The sequence below is a fragment of the Scyliorhinus torazame genome, chromosome 2 (genome assembly GCF_047496885.1).
Source record: "Scyliorhinus torazame isolate Kashiwa2021f chromosome 2, sScyTor2.1, whole genome shotgun sequence".
Classification (NCBI taxonomy): domain Eukaryota; kingdom Metazoa; phylum Chordata; class Chondrichthyes; order Carcharhiniformes; family Scyliorhinidae; genus Scyliorhinus; species Scyliorhinus torazame.
In genome coordinates, this window is record NC_092708.1 from 172,789,186 (window position 1) to 172,812,102 (window position 22,917).

Consider the following 22,917-nt stretch of genomic DNA (forward strand, 5'->3'; position numbering starts at 1 on the left):
AACTGAAACTATCATCCATGCTTTTCAAGATGCTTACTAAGATAGTTACTTTCAATGAAGGTGTGAGCCATTGTTTTTGGCTTCATTCAAAATCCTGTGCGTTTGCTAAGCCTGCTTGACCAAGCATATCTGCATTTTACAAACCTGCTCTTTGCAGCTGCTGTTAACCCTTTGTGGGATCTTTCCCTGTATCCTCTCATGTTTCTCTCAGACCAGATATTGCCAGACTTCCATGTTTCAAATGACACATCTTTCCATATTTTCAACAACAATCTTAAAATTTCAGCTGATTAAATTGATGTACCATCAATGACAACAGACGAGAGTCGGAAGAGTAAACTGTGGCTTTAATCAGCTAAAAGTTACCTACTGGCAGCCGGTCCCAGAATGAGGGCAGGGCTGGAGGTTAGCCACCTTTATACTTGAGCCCGAGGGGCGGAGCCAGCAGGGACAACCCCAGACATGTAACAAACAGTAAGAACAGTAAGTACAATATAATACAGTGGTTTACCACAGCTCCCAAAGTGTGGTGGTTAGTTTGCTCATCCTCCTTGTAGTCTTTGCTTGTGCTCAGATAGCCTGCATGAATCTGTTCCAAAAAACGCAAGGCCTGGTCCTCCATCTGCCTCATGCTGTTATACATCCACTCCTGTTAAAGAAATAATTTACTTCAGCATTATTTAACTTGCAAACTAGTTTCTGGCTGAAGCCAGCTTTGTAATATTGTGTCCTATTCACACTCTAGTTATTTGAACTAGGTGAACACTCCAGAATCAGGGGTGCTGTCAGGATAAATCTCTGCCGGCAGCACTGGGGGCTTAATTGATTCTAGTCGTCGAATTAAGCACAAGAAACCCATTTTGAATCCTTCCTCACTCCAAAGAGTCAGACTATAAAAGTAAGGCGGTGTAAAGTGCCCTTTTCTGGGATTACATTTTGACTTGTGGTGCATTATCTTTCCCTTGTGGAAAGAAACCGTGCTCCCATTGTTGTTGACTCCTGGACAGTGTTAACAACCCGCCGGAGAAGTTGCAATGAAGATCCACAGACACGCCAAGTTTGCACGGTGCCTGCAGGCAATGGGAGCTCTCAGCTGCGGCAGCAGAGGGGAGGGGTGTGCCGCTCGCGTGCCCCCGCCCTCCTGGGCACGATCGCGCTGTGGCGGGCGTGAACGCGCCCCCTTCCCTCCCTCCCCCGGGCCCCTCCCTCTTCCCCTGTCTGACTCGCCTCAGTCCGTCAGCGCTGAGCCGGCGAGAGCAGGAGCTCAGGTAAGTGCAACCTTAAAACAGACAAAGAATGAAGAGGGCGAAGCCTCTCTCAGTGGCGAGGCTCAGGCCGGCTCCTCACACACACAATAGAAAGATGGAGCTGTGTTGCTGTAGGGATGGGGGGGGGGGGGGGAGGGTTCTGTTTTCAGGCTCTTGTGGTCCACGATGGATGGGGCAACGTTGACAGCGGCTGTTTGTTGCCACACAATTGCTGCAGTTGGGCTCTTCTTATTCTGCCTGGCTCGATTTGCTTCCACGTCCAACTTGATGCATCTCGTTTTGCTCAAAATCCCCCACAAATGCTGAATCGTTGCGGCTGCCAAGTCCCAGATCCATATTTCTGTCCTTTTCAGCACTGTCATCCATTCTTGGCAATGAGCTGACTGCAAACAACAGGGGAAAAAAATCATCTGCCCCCTCCCCACCCACACAGACATGTTTATTACTGACGGTCTGTGCGGAGCTGGGGGTGGGTTTCTCTTTTTTTTTTGTTGCAACATTTAAATCAGACGATGTTTCAGTTAAGATAATTGTGCAGGATCTGGCATGTCTTTGTCTGCGTGGACATTTCGGGAAAATTGTGTGTCCCTTATTTCGAGCTGCTGGTTGTCTGCAGCTGGTTATGATGGGGGCGGGGGGGGGGGGGGGGGGGGGAGACTGATTGAACGAACCGTCTCTTTTGTTCTCTTTCCAGCATTGATTTGTGAATTAAGCTCTCATTCCATTCACGCTTATAGATCAGAATAGGTGCAAGGGCCATTTAAATTGCCATCGTAATCTAGGCATCGATTGTTGCACACAACAGTTTTACAAGGGCAGTTTTACAACGGCTGCGAAGAAGAAAAACATTGTCCCTCTCTTTGGGGAAGGCGTGTTCATTTTCTGAGCTGGCTGAAGTGCATGTATATGTAACATGTATAATAATTCCCCATTGCGCAGTAGTACTGGTGATGCCAGGTTCTTGTGGTGAATTGCTGAGGCATTTCTGAAGATTATCTATTGACTGAATATTCCAGAGGATAAAACGTTGCAGTGCGAGCCGCTTCCAGCCTCAGCCAGGGCGGTATTGCTGTTCTTGCACCGGGGAAGGGATTGGTGTGTGTGCTGCAGTGGCTTTCAGCTCACTGTATTAAAGAGGATTAGGGGGGGGGGGGGGGGGGGGGCAGCTCCCGGCTACAGGAGTGCGCTTGCGCCCCAGCTCAGTCCCTGACAAAACGTTAATAGTCACAAAGGGAAGAGCTGCAGAAAAAGCCACCTGCCTGCCAGATGGTGCTGGGAGCCAAGTCGCCCAACTCTGCTCTTAACAGTTCAAGTGACATTCGCTTTACATAGTTACTCTTTACAAAACGCCGGCTGCCTTCATCACTGATTCCACTTCTTTGTTTCGCTGTGCAGGGCCTCCCATTTGTTCTTACTTTTGTGTTTTTAATGACACTGGCCTTTTTTGAGTGCCAATGCTTTAATACTTGTGACACAAGCGAATTTCAGTTCTATTTTTTTAAGAAAAAAAAAGGCAATTTGAAACAGTTTTGGAAAATTGACCCAGGATTTGAATATTAATGAACCCTTTTGTGTAGATTTGGAATTATGACAGCAAGATTGTAAGAAACTGCTGGATATGACATATAAAATGGTTACAGTTTGAAACATGGGAGAATGGTGATTGGAGAAGGAAAAAAGAGCCTTTGTTCTGAGTTTATGAATGGTTTGGCTCAAGGGCGGCAAAAGTTTAATACTGGGACATTGGTGGCACTCCCAACTATTAAACATGCTGGAGGAAAACTTGGCCCAATTGTTCTTCATATCGGTTTAAAAGGTCAATGTGCAAGAGATCATTGCTATGTGTTACATAGAATAAGGCCCTTGGGAGTGATGGACTGGAAGAGTTCCAGTTGTGCCATAAATCACAGGAATCCAGCTGAATGGTTTGTGAATGCCATCTTGGGTTTCAGCCGGTAGCACAATTTCAGGTCTTCAGGAGTTTATATAATAGTGGCCTGTTTGTTTCCCCCCGCCCCACCCCTACCAAAAAAAACCATTTTGGGCATTTCCCACATTGGCAGATTGATGTATGGCAGTAGCAAAACAAGTCTGATGAAGTTAGTTTCGTATTTCAGGTGATCTATTTTATTGATCTTATCCTGCTCTTTTGGTATCTATTGGGTGTAAATCATTATAAAGTAAATGTCATCATCAAACTTTTTTACAAATAATTTACATCCCCCCATATATATATTTTCCCTCCCTATGTGCAAGATGACAGGTCATTGTGGCATTTGTTTGCAGGTATCAGCAGTCCTCTGATATCGCACCTAAGTATTTTGATTTGTCTAGATAGTAATCAGCAGTACGCTTTCTGACTGGGAGATTGGACATTGCCTGATATGTTGTCATCTATCACCCACACGGATTCCCTGCTAGCGATCAGCAGATAGCAACCAGGAGTATGAAGCTTTTCTCTTCTCTAGCCTGGTTACTCTGAGGCTGGTTGTAATGTCCTTACTCTTCTGCCTGAGACCACCTCGGGCTTTTCTGGTATTTGTGGTACAATACATGCAGAGGAGCTGCCAGAATTATGATTAACTGTGGCACACACCCTTTTGTTTACTTTTATTTTCTGCCAGTTCTATTAGTTTAAAAAAATCTACTGAGCCTGCTGGATGACATTGCCAGACAAGTCGTTAGGAGGGATTATGAAACCCAGTGTGAGAGCACTGAATTGATCAATGTTAATTGATAGAATTTCTCACGCCACATAGGTTAATGATTGGAAAGCAGTATGATGCTGAATATTAACACTCAGCCATGACTCTTGATGTTTAAATAGTGAATACTGATGACAAAAATAAACAAAATTCTGTCTAGTTTGGAAAAGCCATATTAAAAATGAAATTGTGTCCTGAATGTTTGCAATATGGGATGAACCATATCTATATTTATAATTGTATAAAGCTAAGAGTTATATTTTGTACCAGCCAATTTTCTACTCGAATAATTTGTTGTAACTGTGGATGAACCTGAGTTGCTTTTGGTGAGTGATTTAATAAATGTATCCAGAACCAATTTAAATAATATATCTTTGCTTTTACAATTGAGCTGCTTTTGAACTGCAGTGCTCAAATGGAATGCATGTTTATTTACATGGCACAGGTTTTGGCTACTTTTATTAATATTATGCACAGCAAAGTGATTCAGGCCAAACACTTTCTTTTTCTGTTTATATTCTAATACTGTTAGATATTAGGCATATCACTGGCAGAATTTACTTACATTAGCGTTTAGTTCCTGTACCCAGAGTTTTTGGCTTGCATACATAAATAAAAGAAAAAGATGCTAATCAATGATGGAAATGACACAAAATAAGGCAGGCAGGTTAGTAACTTCTAGTGTTGCTCTTTGGCCACTTGGCGGAGCATTGGAGCAACCCAGGGTGAGAAAGGCGTAGAATTAATTGTTTTCACCCGTATGGGAAAAATATGAATTCTTCTCCTGGCGTGTACCATTTGGAACTCGGTGAAAGCACCAACATATTACTTGTGCAGTCTTGCTGTCTGGATTTTTTCTTCACTGGAAACATGAGTGGTTTTAGGTACAAGATCTGGCGTGATAAATTACTGGTACTAATAATGAAATGAAAATGAAAATGAAAATCGCTTATTGTCACAAGTAGGCTTCAAATGAAGTTACTGTGAAAAGCCCCTAGTCGCCACATTCCGGCGCCTGTTCGGGGAGGCTGTTACGGGAATAGTAGAGTTGGGAATACAAGCAGCAAATTCTGTTGCACTTTACATTGTTCTGGAAGTTCTTAGGTTTGTGCGAAAATAAAGCTGTAATTATTTGAGTGTCAAAATGTTAAAAGATTTACTGCTGACGGATGGATATCTGAGAGATAAGATTCAGCACTTCTTAGCACTTCCAAGTAGCTGTGTTCTGGCAAGGTTGTCATCTAGGTTTTATTTATTGTTGAAATATATTTTGACTATTAGAGATTCTGAGCATCTATTAATCTGCGTCACTGGTGAATTTTGGAAGTTTCAGAATCCGAAATTGTATTGAAGGAAAATAGTATTTTTAGTAATGTTTAGGTCACCAAGCCTCATTCCAAGTTACAGATTTTTCCCAGAGGCATTTTAGGAGCCAAGTGTATATTTAGAAAAACAATGTTTCAGCTGTTATTGAAAAGCAAGTTAAACTGAGATAACTCTGGCTACTTGTCATTTGGCAGTTACTAAGAAAAGAAAAATATGGTTAATTCTTTTCTTAAGTTGATCAGGTTTGGGGATAAAAGTTTTTATTGAGGCAAATAAATTCTCCAACTGGTTAATATGAGAATGGGTAAGCACACCTCACATTTTCTTCCATTCATCTCCAGTCAAAAGAAGAAAGCACCTTCCAAATCAACATTGGACATCATTAGGCTCAGTATTAGTTTAGAACTGATATTACATGGGTGAGCAAAATTCTAAAATTGTATAATTTTGCAGAATTATATTCACTTTCAATCTTGACAATTTTTACAAAGGAAGTGGTGAGTGGGGGGCTGGTGCTCCCTAATCTTTTGTATTACCGTTGGGTGGCAAATGCAGAGAAAGTTCGGCAGTGCTGGGCAGGGGGAAGAGGTGGAGTGGGTACCGGGGGAAGACGTGGAGTGGGTACAGGTGGAGGAGGCATCGTGTCGGGGGGTTAGCTTGAGGGCTTCGGCCCCGCTTCCTTTTTCCCCAGGGAAATATAAGGGAAATCCGGTGGTGGCGTCTTCCATAAACATCTGGAACCAGTTGAGGCGGCATTTTGGTTTGAGGGACATGTCGGTATTGGCCGCTATTTGGGAGAATCATTGGTTCGTCCCAACAGGGTTGAATGCAACATTTAAGCACTGGCATGCGGGGGTGGGACGGGTGAAGGACCTGTTCTTTGAAGGTAGGTTTGCGAGGTTGTTGGCGAAATACGACTTGCTGAGCGGCAGTCGGGGTGGGGGAAGAATGGGGGTGGAGTTTAGATATCTTCAGTCATGAGAATTTGTGTGAAAGGAGGTGACCTCGTTCCCTCAACTGCCAGATCACAACTTGCTTGATAGGTTGCTCTGGCCAGGTGAGTTGGGGGATGGGAGAGAATGGTGGACATGTATGGATGCCTGCTGGACACGCGGAAAGCACCGATTTAGGAGATAAAGCGGAAACGGAAGTGGGAGGAGGAGTTGGGTATGGGGAGTGTGGAGTGAAATTATGCGCTGGGTGAATGCCATATTGTCATACGCTGCGATAAGTTCAATGTGGTGTATAGGGCCCACAAGACACGGGCATGAATGAGTGGGTTCTTCGCAGTGGTAGAGGATGGGTGTGAGAGGTGTAGAGGGAGCAATTAACCATGTCCACATGTTCTGGTCATGTCCGGGGTTGATGGGGTTCTGGGGCTCGGTATTTGAGACACTAGTGAAAATTGTGGAAGTGGAGATGTTACTGGGTCCTCTTGAGGTGATCTTTGGGATATTGGAAGTGTTGGGGCTTATGAGTGGATGGGGGCCGATGTGGCCTTCTACCCAGAGGCGAATTGAATAGGAATGGAGGTCGCAGAAGCAACTGATGGTGTTGGCTTGGTTGGAGGTTGTTGAGGAATTCCTTAAACTGGAGAAGATTAAATTTGCCCTTCGAGGCTCGGATGGGGGATTCTGGATGTTCTTGTCTGTGTTTACAGATCTGTTTGTTGCCAATGGGTAGGGGGAGGGAGGGGGATGGGGGTGTTAGAGATAGTATTAGATTCAAAGAAGAGACTTACAAATTGCCAAGAAAAAGCAATAGCTCTGAAGATTGGGAACAGTTTAAAATTCAGCAAAGGCAGACCAAGGGAATGATTAAGAAGGGGAAAATACAATTTGAAAATAAACGAGAGGGGAACATAAAAACTGTCTGTAGAAGTTTCTATGGGTAAGTAAAGAGAAAAAGATTGATACAAACTAATGTAGGCTCCTTACAGAGAGAAACTGGAGGGGTCATAATGGGGAACAAAGAAATGGCTGAGGTACTAAATTCGTACTTTCCTTCTGTCTTCACAAAGGAAGAGATGAATACCGTACCGGAAGTGCTGAAAAACACAAGAGGACCTGAAGGAAATTCTTATTAGTAAAGAAATGGTTTTGGGCAAATTAATGGGATTGAAGGCGGACAAATCTCCAGGGCCTGATAATATTCATCCCAGAGTACTTAAGGAAGTGGCCCTAGAAATAGTAGATCTATTAGTCATTATCCAAAATTCTTGGGACTCTGGAATAGTTCCTACAGATTGGAGGGTAACAAATGTAACCCTGCTATTCAAAAAAGGAGGCAGAGAGAAACCTGGGAACTATAGACCAGTGAGCCTAACGTTAGCAGTACGGATGTTGCTGCAGTCCATTATCAATGATTTCAAAGCACAACATTTGGAAAGCAATAGTGTAATTAGACAAAGTCGGCATAGATTTACGAAAGGAAAATCATGCTTGAGAAACCTACTAGAATTCTTTGAAGATATAACCAGTAGAGTTGATTAGGGAGAACCGGTCGATGTGGTTTATATAGACTTTCAGAAGATATTTGACAAGGTCTCACATTGCAGACTAATAGGTAAAATTACAGAACATGGGATTACAGGTAGTGTCTTGAGATAGATAGAAAGCTGGTTAGCAGACAGGAAGCAAAAATTTGGAATAATTGGGTCTTTTTCGGATTGGCAAGCAGTGACTAGTGGGGTACTGCAGGTATCTGTGCTCGGACCCCAACTGTTCACACTGCATATTAATGTTTTTGATGGAATTATCTCCAAATTAGCAGATGATACAAAGTTGGGTGGGAGGGTGAGCTGTGAGGAGGATGTAGAGATGCTTCAGCAGGATTTAGACAGGATGAGTGAGTGGGCACATGCATGCCAGATGCAGTATAATGTGGATAAATGTGAGGTTATCAGCTTTGGTAGCAAAAATAGTAAGGGAGATTATTATTTGAATGGGTGTAAATTGAGACAGGTGGGTACTCAGCGACACCTTGGTGTCCTCGTGCATCAATCGCTGAAAGTAAATGCACAGGTACAGCAGGCAGTAAAGATGGCAAATGGTATGTTGGCCTTCATAGCAAGAGGATTTGAGCATAGGAACAAAGATGTTTTACTGCAATTGTATATGGCATTGGTGAGGCCACACCTGGAGTATTGTGTGCAGTTCTGGTGTCCTTATCTGAGGAAGGATGCTCATGCTATGAAGGGAGTGCAGCAAAGGTTTACCAGGCTGATTTCTGGGATGGTGGGACTGTCATATGAGGAGAGACTAAATCGATTAGGACTGTATTCATTGGCGTTTAGAAGAGTGAGAGGGGATCTCATAGAAAATTACAAAATTCGAACAGGATTAAACAGAGTAGAGTCAAAAAGAATGTTCCCAATGGTGGGGGAGTCCAGAACTAGGGGTCATAGTTTGAGCATGAAGGGTAAACGTTTTGGGACTGAGGTGAGGAGAAACGTCTTCACCCAGAGATTAGTGAATCTGTGGAATTCGCTACCACAGAAAGTAGTTGAGGCCAAAACGTTGTGCAATTTCAAGAAGGGATTAGATATAGCTCTTGGGGATAAAGGGATCAAGGGATATGGTGGGGTTGGGGGAAGGCGGATCAGGGTATTGAATTTGATGATCAGCCATGATAATGAATGGTGGAGTAGGCTCAAAGGGCCGATTGGCCTGCTCCTGCTCCTATTTTCTATGTTTTTATGTTTAGGGGAGAAAAAGGAAAAAAGTGTCAAATTAGGGGAATTGTATTTTGTTATTGAATGATTGTTTGCTGGTTGTTATGTATGCCCCGATTTGAATAAAAATATGGGGCGAGATTCTCCGAGCCCCCGCCGGGTCGGAGAATCGCCGGGGGCTGGCGTGAATCCCGCCCCCGCCGGTTGCCGAATTCTCCACCACCGGATATTCGGGGGGGGGGGGGCGGGAATCGCGCCGCGCCGGTTGGCGGGGGCCCCCCCGCGATTCTCCGGCCTGGATGGGCCGAAGTCCCGCCGCTAAAATGCCTGTCCCGCCGGCGTAAATTAAACCACCTACCTTACCGGCGGGACAAGGCGGCGCGGGCGGGCTCCGGGGTCCTGGGGGGGGCGCGGGGCGATCTGGCCCCGGGGGGTGCCCCCATGGTGGCCTGGCCCGCGATCGGGGCCCACCGATCCATGGGCGGGCCTGTGCCGTGGGGGCACTCTTTCCCTTCCGCCTTCACCACGGTCTCCACCATGGCGGAGGCGGAAGAGACTCCCTCCACTGCGCATGCGCGGGAATGCCGTGAGCGGCCGCTAACGCTCCCGCGCATGTGCCGCCCGGAGATGTCATTTCCGCGCCAGCTGGCGGGGCACGAAAGGCCTTTTCCGCCAGCTGGCAGGGCGGAAATTCGTCCGCCGCCGGCCTAGCCCCTCAAGGTTGGGGCTCAGCCCCCAAAGATGAGGAGCATTCCGCACCTTTGGGGCGGCGCGATACTCGACTGATTTGCGCCATATTGGGCGCCAGTCGGCGGACATCGTGCCGATACCTGAGAATTTCGCCCATGATCTTTTTAAAACATTCACCAGCTTTTGGATGTAACTTTGGTCTTTAATCTTTTTCTCATCACATATTTATAGAAACTTTTACGGTCAGTTTCTATGTTCCCTGCAATTTTACCCTCGTACTCTATTTTCCCTCCTCTTGATCAAATTTTTTGCCCTCTTTTTGTTGAATTCTAAAATGTCCCCAATCCTCAGCTTGCTGCTGTTTCTGCAATTTTAAATGTCTCTTCTTTGGATTTAATATTATCCCTAATTCCTTATGTAAGCCGTGGTGGAGCCACATTTCCTCTTTTATTTTTCCCTAGACAGGAATAAATAATTGTTGTAATTTATGCACACGCTCTTTAAATATGAACCATTCACTATTCGTCATCTACCCTTTAGTAAGGTTCTCTGATCTATCCTTGCCAATTCACGTCTCATAGTTCCCTTTTATTTAGATTCAAATCTTACTTTTGGATTCATTGGATTAATGAAAAATTCTATCATATGCTTGCTCTTTCTCAAGGAACACTGCACAACAAGATTATTAATTAATCCTTTCTCATTACACAGGTACCCAGTCTAGAATAGCCTGTTTTCTGGTTTGTTCCTCAACGTATTGGTCTAAAAAAAACATGTACATACTCCAGGAACTCCTCCATTGCTACTTTGATTTGTCTAATCCATATCAATTAATCCATGTAAATTAAAATCACCTAAGATTACAGGTGTATCCTTATTGCACACATCTCTGATTTCTTGTTTAATACCTTCCTTTACATCTTCACTAATGTTTGGGGGCCTATAGACAACCCCAAAAATGTTTTCTGCTCCTAAGGTGTTTCTTATCTCGACCCACACAGATTTTCATGATTTTCTGAGCCAATATTCTTCCTCACTATTTAATTGATTTCTTCCTTTACTGTCTGCAACCTACATCCTTCCCCTTTTTGTCTGTCCTTCCTAAATAATGAATACACTTGGATGTTCAGTTCCTATCCTTGGTAACCCTGCAGCCATGTCTCTGTAACTATGTCGCAACCATTAAAATGTATTTGTGCTGTTAATTCATCTATTGTGAATGCTTCATGAATTAAGACACAAAGCCTTTAGATTGCATTTTAACCTTATTAGTTATCTTAGCTTTTTTGCATCATGGATCAATTTTTTAAATTGCTCTTGTTTTTTTTCTGCCTTCCACGTTCGTTTCTTACATTTCTGTCTTTTGTTTTTATCAATGTTTTCCCCTCCTCTGTCTCCTTGCTCAGGTTCCCATCCCCCTGTCATTCTAGTTTAAACACTCCCTGACAGTGCGAGCAAACACCCCCTGAGGACATTGGTCTGATTCTGTCCGGATGCAACCCGTCCTGTTTATACAGGTCCCCACCTTCCCCAGCACCAGTCCCAAAGTCCCAGGAATCCCTCCCTCTTACAACATTTCTCCAGCTACTTATTCATCTTGTATATCCAGTTATTGTTACTCTTGCTAGCATATACACTCTTTGAATCCTACATTTTAATTTGCATCAAAACTCCCTATATACTGCTTGTAGGATCTCATCCTTTTTTCTTACCAATGTTGTTGGTACTGACATGTATCATGACCACTGGCTTTTCACCTTTCCCCTAAAGAATGCTCTGCATCCTTGTCCCTGGCACCAGGAAGGCGACACATGGTCCTGAAGTCTCTTTTGCAGCCACATAAGTGGCTGTCTGTTCCCCTTTCTATTGAATCCCCTATCATATAGCCCTGTCATTGTTCTTCTTCCCCTCTTTTGTAGCAGAGCCACCCATGGTTCCATGGACTTGGCGTCTGCTGTTTTCACCTGAAAAGTCCCCCCCGCCCTGGCCCCCGGAACAGTATTTAAAATGGTATATTTGTTGGGAAGAAGGTCAGACACAGGTAGATGCTGAGAGCCTTCCTCAAGTCCACCTGGTGGCCACTCATCGCCTTTCTCCTTGTTCAGTCTTTACCTGCAGTATGACCATCTCACTGAATGTGCTGTACATGACAATCTCAGCATCACAGATGCTCCCCAATGAGTTCACCTGCCTCTCCAGATCAGAAATACAGTTCACTAGTAGCTGCATTTGGACACAGTTCCAGACCGCCAGGGACATTGAAAGTGTCCTTGACGTCCCACATAGAGCAGGATGAGCACATCATGGTCTGCTGCCACTTCCCTTTAGATTAAGCTTGTTAGTTACTCCCTTTAAAGAAGACTAATAATGCTAGGGTCCTTATTTCATTCAACACTTCCGCTACAACACAAATAAACACTGATCTTTATTGCTACTTTAAGTCTTAACCTTACTTTCCTTACACTAGGCCCTACCTTCCTCACTAAGATCAAAGTATAGCTACTTGTTCAAAGCAGTGTTAATCAAACTAGGGGTCACGACTAGTGGGTAGGCTGTGGACTGGTGTAAAATGGGTCATCAAAAATGATTCCCAAAGATCACCGTACCATTTTTTCTGTTTTTTCTCTGGGTAAATTCACACTGCAGTACAATGTATGGTCACATGAGGCTGATAAAGAAGCTGGTGCCATGGACTTTCTTCCCTCTTTGGTGGCATTTCCTGCTGTTCAGTGTTGGGATCTATTGTTTTTGAATTCAGTGTTTTACTGACAAACCCCATGCATCAATTATCGTTCTCTCAGTTAACTCAAAGGAACAGCCTCCTACAAGCCCCGATTCCACTCCCTTCACTTCTGAATTGTCTCTCCACACCGGTGGCTCTTGTCCTTCAAGAACGCTTCTTTTTTTCATCACTTTCCCTGCCGCTATCCACCCCCTCTTCCCAGTTACTCGTCCCCAAGCATCTGCTACTGATGTGTAGCTACATGGGCTCGATCAGCTGAATTGATTCCTGTACCACAAAGACTTTTGCATCTACCTCTATTGAGTCTTCAATTGTACACCAAGGATGGCATTAGTTGGCGACTAAACTACACTCATGTATACAGGAGCTGGTAAAATGTTGCAGGTGTATGGAATGGAATGTGTCGCCAAAGATTTGCCTATTGGTCAGCTGAGTTGTGCACTGCATTTTTTAAAGCATGTTTTCGGTCTGTTACATATTTGCTTGGGAAACAGTACAGCCAGGCGCCAGTGTCATTCTGTCTGACCGTGTTTTTGGTTCAGCAGTTAGGGCTCCTGTTTCTAAAATGGAAATTTTGGAGTTTAATTTCCTATCAAGGTTATGTTAGGATTTGAAAGAGTGAACACGACATTATTAAGACTATGTAATATTGGACCTGTTAATCCTTCCAGCCTTTGCATGCTATTATCCAAATGCTCACAATGGGTGTGAAGATACAAGATAATCAAATATCCTGAGTTCCGCCCTTTAGCAAGTTGTCAGTGTCGAGCTGTCCTTTACAGCAGCTCAATTTACTATTTTTACATTTAATAATACAGAAGTGCCAAGAATGAATGTGACATTTTAAAAAGTAGCTATGGAGCATCTATTGTGAACGATGCATTTTGTAAAAGTGAGTCGCTGGGGAAAAAGTTTTAATAACACTGGTTTAAAGTATATACACTTTTCTAATTTATAGCAATTTGTAGACAAACCCTAACAGCATTTCTTATCAGCCAATGAACTTACCATTTTCCTGTGATGTCACTTTATTTTTTTCAACAAGAACAAGACAACAGGACATTCTTCCCACTGTCGCACTGTGATGCTGACTGCAGGACACTCTTCCCATTGCCTCACTATGATGCTGACTGCAGGACACTCTTCCCACTGTCTCACTGTGATGCTGACTACAGGACACTCTTCCCGTTGCCTCACTGTGATGCTGACTGCAGGGCACTCTTCCCATTGCCTCACTATGATGCTGACTGCAGGACACTCTTCCCACTGTCTCACTGTGATGCTGACTACAGGACACTCTTCCCGTTGCCTCACTGTGATGCTGACTGCAGGGCACTCTTCCCATTGCCTCACTATGATGCTGACTGCAGGACACTCTTCCCACTGCCTCACTGTGATGCTGACTGCAGGACGCTCTTCCCAATCTCTGAGATCATGACTGATTTAATATGATAATCCTGAACTCTACTTTCCTGCCTTACCCCCATAACCCTTCATTCCCTTACTGATTGCAAATATGTCTATCTTAGCCTTGAACATAATTAATGATCTAGCCTCTACAGTCCTCTGTGGTAAAGAATTCCACAGATTCATGACCCTGTGAGAGAAGAAATTCCTCTTCATCTCTGAAATGGGTGACCCCTTAGTCTGAGATTATGCCCTCTGGTCCTAAACTCTCCTACAAGGGGAAGCAGCCTCTCAGCATCTACCTTGCACAAATCGCCTGAAAATCCTAAATGTCTCAATATGGTTGCTTCTCATCCTTCTGAACCCTAGTGGGTACAGGCCTAACCTACTCAACCTCTAAGAAAATCCCTCCATACCCTTTTCCCCACATACCCTGCATAAATGTTTTTCAATAAGTTTTCAATTTTCTTCAATATAATTGTGGTTAGCTTAAAATAACATTGGTTTGTGTGCCTACATTTTGTGACTCATTTAGGACTGTTAATTATTATGATTCAGCCATGAAGGGCCAAGTTTTTAGACCAGTATATCTGATATACACTCGGTGATAGAATGATAACACTGATGCCAAATGGCAGCGATATAGGTCTGTGTTTGTCACGTCACCAATTGTCAGTGGAAAGATCTAAATCAGTACTACTATTGTATCATAAACCAACCACTGTTTGCTTTTGTTAATGAGATTATAACCCGTTAGTGTTTGGTTCACTTTGGGCTTTTGTTACATCTTTGACTGGTACACTACTCTGGATCATTGCTGTTTTCCCATATAATTCATGATAATTAGGACATATGTAATCAAGATTAATTAAGACGGGAAAGATAGCAGATAAATGCTTCTGTAAGTATGTAAAAAGGAAATAATTAGTGAAGACAAATGTAGGTTCCTTACAGTCCGAAATGGGAGAATTTATAATAAAGAACAAGAAAATGGGCAGTGCAATTAAACAACCAATTTAGTTCTGTCCTCATGGATAAAGACACAAATAACTTCCCAGAAATGCTAAGCAACCATGCGTCTAGTGGGAAGGAGGAATTGAAGAAAATTAGTTTCACTAAAAAAAATAGATGCTCGAGAAATTGATGAGAGTGAAAGCTGATAAATCCCCAAGGCCTGATAAACTACATCCCAGGGCACTAAAGGAGGTGGCCATGGAAATAGTGGATGTGTTGGTTGTCATCTTCCAAAATCGTGTAGATTCTGGAACAGTCCCAGCAGATTGGAGGGTGGCAAATGTAATCCCACTATTTAAAAAAGGAGGGAGGACAAAAACAGGGAATTACAGACCTAACATCAGTAGTAGAGAAAATGCTAGAGTCACTTAAAAAATATGTGATAATAGGAGACTTAGAAAATATCAACGGGATTATAGAAAGTCAGCATGAATTTATGAAAGGGAAATTATGTTTGACAAACATACTGGAGACAAACATACTGGAGACAAACATACTGGAGGATGCAACTAGTAGAAAAGATGAGGGTGAACTAATGGATGTGATATATTTGGATTTTCAGAAAGCTTTAGATAAAGTCCCAGATAAATAGGTTAGCTGAGGACAAAACATGGTTGGCATTAACTCTCGTGGTGGGCGTGTGCTACAGTTCACTCGGAGTCTGAGTGCTGTGGTAACATGCACTTTTACATATATATTGTAGTCTTGAGCTAAGGCTGCAATGTTCTTCACTTGGCTGACCAGGAATCTCTTTCACTTTTACTGCCTGTCGTGGTGTGTGTTAGGAGGATTTGTAGGTTGATCCACAATCTGTTTAACCACATTAATAACCATCAAGCCATCCTTGAGTCCCAGGATGGGACTTGAAACTGGAGCTTCTAACTCCGAGGCAGGGATGCTACACAATGCATCACAAACCTCATTCACTCTTGTAAAAACATCCAAACTAAGCAGCAAAAATGGAAAAACAAAGGGTGTGCAGATTCATTCTAATAATTTGTAGTGGACTGTATTTAAACTTGAGTGTGGAAGGCTACCGTAGATAGACACAGCAAATGTACTTTTGTCTGAATTTTCATCAGATATGTATGCCTTGATGTCTTTTGGCATTGTATTCAAGACTGGATAAAATGAAGAAAAGTGCAGGGATAATTGGACCAGAGCGTGACGATATCAATAAGGGTTTTGGACCTGTCGTGACTTCATGGATTCGCTTCTGATGATAGTTCAAGTCTTGGCACTTTAGGAGCCAAGTAAGTGTGGGGTTCTGGAGTACAATGCTCAGTGACCCATTGAGGAATTGTTAAGGGCATGGAATTCTAGTGCAGATTGCAGTAAAATGATGATGCCTTGGGCTGGCAGCTTGGAGTCTCTGGTACTGGATTCCAATCAGGCTTTTATGTATGGCTTCTATAAAATGGGGCGTCCATGCCACACATGTTAACAAGTCACCAAATCAGACCCAAAAAACCACTACAATCTTCTGGCATGCTGGATTCCCCCCCCAATTGGTGACTCACATCAATCGCCAGCTCTTCGTTGCCAAAAGGCGACATCACTGATCACATCCCACTTGAAAGGGTGAAAATAATGAGAAAGAAGCAGCGACACAAGTATAACAATTAATATTTTAAAAAGTATCCTCCAATTCATTGTGACAACAGGAGAGCTTCATATACTTGTGCATGATAAACTGGTTTATTTTCAAAGTAAGAAAGAAATATTTGAGACAACACCATTTTCCAGTACTGCTTTCTGGTCAAAATCCAAAGGAACATCTTTTAGAAGAAAATACCAATTTTGAATCTTTTGATGTCTTTGTACCTCAGTTGGATATTTCTCAAGAATCAAAACCCTATTTTAGTTGATTAAGGAACTGATCTATTATCCTGTGTTTAAAACAGCCTTTGTAGCAGATGATTCTTAGTGACTTTTTGAACTCTATACTGGATTTGTACCAATTTTAATGTTGCCATAATGGTATCAGTTAGAAAAATTGATTTAAGTTGCAAAAAATTGTAAATTACTGTTTTTGTATCAATAAATGATTAATGTGTTTTTCCTTCTCACTTGGGTTTAATATTGTATTCCAAAGGTCTTTCTTGTGGCAGAATGTTTAAAGGGCCAATAAAACTAAAATCTTAATGTTTATCCCTTCCCGATTCCTTCATTCCTCTTATCCCGCCTCATTCCTCTTTTTCCTGCACATACAATAATTTTGAATGCCACATCAGTATATTCTGAGAGCACAATCATAATTAATACATTTTGCGTTGACATTAATGCACTGTCCATTTCATGGAATATAGTTTGTAGCTTTGCATATTTGCCTGAAATGAATTGTTTTCACTGATGTAGGTTGCAAAACGGGACACTAAATTATAAATGGAACATTTTTGAAAATATTTGGAAACAGCTTATTAAAGTTTTAAAATTATTGAATGGGGAATTTAATATATTTAGAATATCATAAAATAATGAATTTTCAGAAACACAAACATGGGGAAAAAGCACAGCAGAAGATTGTTATCGAGTAACAGAAATGTATTTGAGGGCCGCACAGTGGTTAGTACTGCTGCCACACAGCGCCAGGGACCATGTTTCAATTCTGGCCTCTGGTGACTGTCTGTTTGGAGTTTACACTTACTCTCCGTGTCTGAATGGGTTTCCTCCGGGTGCTCTGGTTCCTTCCCACAGTCCAAAGATGTGCAGGGTAGGTGGATTGGCCATGATAAACTGCCCTTTTGTGTCCAAAAGGTGTTAGATGGGGTTACTGAGTTATGGGGATAGGGTGGATGTTGGCTACATAGGGTACTCTTTCCAAGGGGCAGTGCAAACTTGATGGGCCAAATGGCCTGCTTCTGCACTGTAGGGATTCTATGATAATAAAGAAGAATGTAAAATATTGCAATATAGATCAGTGTTTATTTGCTCTTAGTATTTCAAAATTCCAAGTCAACTTTTGGTCATCATAAAATCCGTACAGTGTAGAAGGAGGCCATTTGGTCAATCAAGTCTGCATCGACCCTCTGAAAGAGCATCCACCTAGGCTCACGTCCCAACCTGTCCTCGGAACCCAGTCATCCCACCAACCTTTTGGGCAAAAGGGGCAATGTATCATGGTCAGTCCACCTAAACTGCACATCCTTGGACTGTAGGAGGAAACTGGAGTCACCCGGAGGAAACCTACGCAGACACAGGGAGAATGTACAAACTCCACACAGACAGTGACCCAAGGCTGAAATTGAACCTGGGTTCCTGGCACTGTGAGGCAACAGTTCTAATCACTGTGCCACTGTGTCACCCTGGCTATTTGTCCTGACTATTTATAGACCTATTTATTCAACATAATTCTTATGAATTAGCTCAGTTCATGCATGGTGGGTTCTCCAAATGGTAAGTAGGGTATGAGATTCTTCTGCATTTCTGCAACCACAGTGTCTTTTCTGTCGAAGAAACAAGCTCATGTCCTTGTAAGCTAGTATCTGTGATCTTACAGTCGTAGAAATGTTCTTCATAGTTACCATCCTTCCTCACTTACTACCTTAAGAGGACAGACTTTCATGCCTCACCTATTTCATAATTATATCATGCATTTCATTTCTACTAATCTGTAACCTGTTCACATTCTCTTGAAAGGTAGCCTTCGTAGGGGCCCTTCCTGTCTTTTTCCTGCTTATTCCCGTATTTCCCCTTTATTTCGCTTTTTAAAAAGATTTAGAGTACACAATTCATTTTTTCCAATTAAGGGGTAATTTAGCGTGACCAATCCACCTAACATCTTTGGGTTGTGGGTGCGAAACCCACACAAACACGGGAGAATGTGCAAACTCCACACGGATAGTGACCCAGAGCCGGGATCGAACCTGGGACCTCGGCGCCGTGAGGCAGCAGGACTAACCCATGGCGCCATCATGCTGCCCTCCCTTTCTTTTATTTTTGGCATTACATTTTTGGTCCATGAATGATTCAGGGACATCTGTCTTTAAGGCAGCCTGTATCTTTAATTCAAGCAGAACAAAGCAGTGGCCTGCGTTTTTAATGCAATCAGGAGGTTGCAGAGGGTTAATGTATTTAGACTGGTGATTGCAGATGGGCCAGTATCAGTGATCACTTGGTTTGATTGATTTGGCTGATGGTCAATGAATGGGCCCAAAAGGCTGTGATCTGCCCGGTAACATGTGGTGATTGGATCTGATCCCTCTGGAATGTTTTCAGAGTTACGAGATTCCAGTTTGGTTTCACTTTTGATTCTGCAGCCTGGATGAAGGGATCTAACCAACTCTCTCCAAAATGATCCTACTAATTCTCTACCGAAGGCCACTGTGAGGGCTGTCTCTCTCTCCATCAAGTCTACATATTGTTCTCTTGAGACTGCAGAGGCCTGAAGTCAAACCAAGAGCTGAAAGCAAGGTTTGATGTGAAATAAAGTGTCTCTACAGAAAGATATAGGTCTGAAAGTTAACCTTGAGCTGAAGCCTTAGTTTGATCAGAACTAAAGTGTCTCTCCTGCCTGCTGCCAGTGAGTACTCAGGTTTCTAGCCTGCAGGGACCCTGAATGAATGATTCTGCAAGAAGACCATTAACAGCCATAAACCAGGGACTTGAATCACTAAGCGTGCCAAGAGTAAACCGTGCTAAAGAACCACTATTTGAAGCAAAGACACTTATGACTTCATCCTTATTATTTCTACCAATTTCCACCTCCGTGCTTGTCTGTCTATGTATGTGGTTAGAAGATGGGATAATTAAAGTGGGTCGTAGGTATTAGCTTGTTGTTGTCCAGTTGTACTTACTGCATATTTTATGATAATTCTTGGTATAAATAAACAGTAATTGTATTTCAAGTTACAAACACGGTGACTGTAATTACTGGGCAGCCAGGTGCCAAAGACTTTGGGAATTATTGGTTAATTCACTTGTGTTGTGACTCCCAGGCATGTGAGGCTGGAGTTTAGTGTGCACTGCCCCAGGGTGGCATAACACCTTCGAATTACACAATCACCCCATGACATTTAATGATATTATCATTGCTGAATCCCCCACTGTTAACATCCTGGTAGCTTACCATTGGCCAAAAACTGAATTGGACTAGCCATATAAACATTGCAGCTGCACAAGCAGATTAGAGGCTAGGAATTCTGTGGTGAGCAACTCCCCTTGTGACTCCCCAAAGCCTGTCCACCATCTGCAAAGCACAAGTCAGGAGTATGAAGGAATACTCTACAGTTGCCTGGATGAGTGCAGCTCCAGCTCCAGCTCGACACCATCCAGGAAAACAGCCCACTTGATTGGCACATTATTCACAAATGTTTACTCCCTCCACCACTAACAAACAGTGGCAGTAGTGCCGATATGATGCACTGTAGAGACTTACCAAGGCTCCTGAGACAGCATCTTCCAAAGCTACGACCGCTACCATCTAGAAGGACAAGGGCAGCAGTCACATAGGAACACCATCACCTGGAAGTTCCAAGCCACTCACTAAGTTCCCCCGACTTGGAAATATATCGCCGTTCCTTCGTGTCACTGGGTCAAATTCCTGGAACTCCCTCCCTAATAGAAGTGTGGGTATATCTACACCAAAAGACTGCAGCGTTCAAAAATGCAGCTCAGCATCACCTTCTCAAATGAAATGAAAATCGCTTATTGTCACAAGTAGGCTTCAAATAAAGTTACTGTGAAAAGCCCCAAGTCGCCACATTCCGGCGCCTGTTCGGGGAGGCTGGTACGGGAATTGAATCCGTGCTACTGGCCTGCCTTGGTCTACTTTAAAAGCCAGCTATTTAGCCCTGTGTTAAATCAGCCCCTAAATGCAGTTAGGATGGGCATTAAATGCTTACCTAGCCAGTGACACTCACATCCCATGAATGAGTTAAACGATTTGATAAAATTCCTTCAACCTTTTTCCAAAATTGTCTCTATTACATATAGGAGGCAACGTTTGACAGCCAACTAAAAACAGACGTGGTTATTACAATGCAGGAGTAACGCATGCACGTTCTTCAAATGGAAGTAGCACCCGGCGATGGTGGTGGTGGTTGGGGGGGGCGGTGACGGGCGGGGCTCCAGGATAGTGCAGGAAGAAGTTAAATTACCTCTCAAGTGTTCACGGCAAGTTAATTTATCCTCAAATGCTGTATCTTTACAACAAAAACTGACCTCACAACAATTTGCCATCTCCCACCCCACCTCACTCACTCATCAGCCATATCTATCAAACAGCACTCATACTCAAATTCATAGGACCATCTCTCCCACTTAACACAGCTGAGTCTCACACCCACATTTCACAATTTGCCAACGTTGTTAGCTATTTATCCATGATGAGTACATCAGCGAAAGACATTACAAACCACTCACTGACACATTTTCCTCTCTCATAACAGCAGGTAGCAGTTGATTTACGTCCTCACCCCAGTATTCACCATCATTGGAGTGACCAAGATGGAGAATCTAGCTAGTGACCAGGTTGAAAAAATTGAAGATGACATGTTAGTATTGAATCTTCCTTCTCACATCTCATTTCTCCAGATCCCACAAATTATTAGGAATTATTCAGCCTGCAGATGGTTAATGATGCATCTCCTTGCTGCCCCCTGCCCTCGCCACCCCACTACCCCCAACCTCACTACAGCCCTATTCATGTGTCTTTCCTCCATCAGATACATATCACGAAACTGCTGAAGACACTGGATATGGCAAGGGCTGTGGGCTGTAACAGCAGCCTGGCTGTAGTACTGAAGACTTATGCTCCAGAACTAGCCATGTCCGAGACAAGTTGTTCCACAACAGCTATAACACTGGCATCTGAATTGAGCAGTGCTGCAAGGTTAATTTTAGTTGTAAGGATATAGCATTTGAAGATGAATTAATTGGCGTTGACCACGAGAGAGGTAATTCAACTTCCTGCTCGGTCCTTGAGAATGGGCCGCTTGTATGACAATGTGGAAAAATGCCCAGTTATGTCATCTCCATGAAAAGCGGGACAAATCTCTTCTGGTCACTTACCACTTCATCAGTTTATTCACAACAGTGTTGTAAGATATAATTGACAGTTAAACAGCAGTTACTCGGAACCTTACTGACTCCTTCACACACACAGACCCATTATATCCTGAATTGTACTCCTTTAGTACTCACCCACACGCTACAATATATTGCGGGCAAGACAAAAAGAAGAAATGGAAACTGAGCTTCTGGAGTGTGCAGACCTGACTTCAAAAAAGACAGACCCCTCCTCCAGCGCAGAACTGCTCTGATTGACAGGACGCTATATCGATACATTGGTCTGGATCTTGCAGTTTCTGGATCATCGAACATAGAAGTATGACCCAAGATGTACGTTGGGATCCCACAGAAGTGCTGATGAGCTGAACTCTGTGGAAATTGCCCAGGGGGCTTGAATTTCTGTTGGGCCATTCCCCCGCTCCCCAGAATCGTCTGCAAAAGTCTCCAACTCTGAGCTAGAGTCAGAGACTTCAGACAGTTCTGTGCCTGAATAGTTACTCAGTAAATGTTAGATAGCCAATCCTATTATAATGCCGGGGTAACTACAGAACTGACCTGATTACTCGCTTGACAATTCCCCACTAAGCCTCGTGTCCCCGGTCACCTGACTATCTCACCCAACCAGATATGACTACCTCAAATAGATGTAATTACTGACTACCCCCTGGACCACTTAGCTACTCACCCACCTCCCACCCGCTCACTTACCTCAGCCACCTACACGCCCCAGCACCTTGTCCATTCACTCATTCATCCTTTCACCCAATTATTAACATTCACATTGGACATTTAAACTTATGACAGCTATTGCCATAAAAAAGGGTCATGCCCAGTCTTTCCAAACCCCAACCCCTCCCGCCAACACTCTGATGCTATTCCGCTACAATGGATGTCTCTGATGGACTAATACACAGTTCTTGAGAAGCCGGACCTGGAAGACTCGGCCAAAAATACTGAGCTGCATTAGGGCGCGGAGAAATATGCCAACAATGCCGCTTCATGGAAGATCTGGGCAATATTGACATTGCTGTTTTAAGCAAAGCCCACCGTGTAGAGGCGGGCCAGCTAACACATCTACCA

At 43.3% G+C, this 22,917-nt stretch overlaps 1 protein-coding gene across 25 annotated transcripts in view; it reads left to right on the forward strand.

Moving 5' to 3' along the window:
- Positions 1 to 1,165: 1,165 nt before the first annotated feature.
- map2 (microtubule-associated protein 2) overlaps positions 1,166 to 22,917 on the forward strand; it is a 448,598-nt gene continuing 426,846 nt past the window's right edge. For 24 of the 25 annotated variants that reach the window (XM_072480099.1, XM_072480193.1, XM_072480089.1 and 21 more), the window contains exon 1: positions 1,166 to 1,268. The gene's annotated coding sequence lies outside the window, so the exon portion shown is untranslated. The remainder of the gene's footprint in view (positions 1,269 to 22,917) is intronic. The other variant, XM_072480109.1, reaches the window with a different exon arrangement.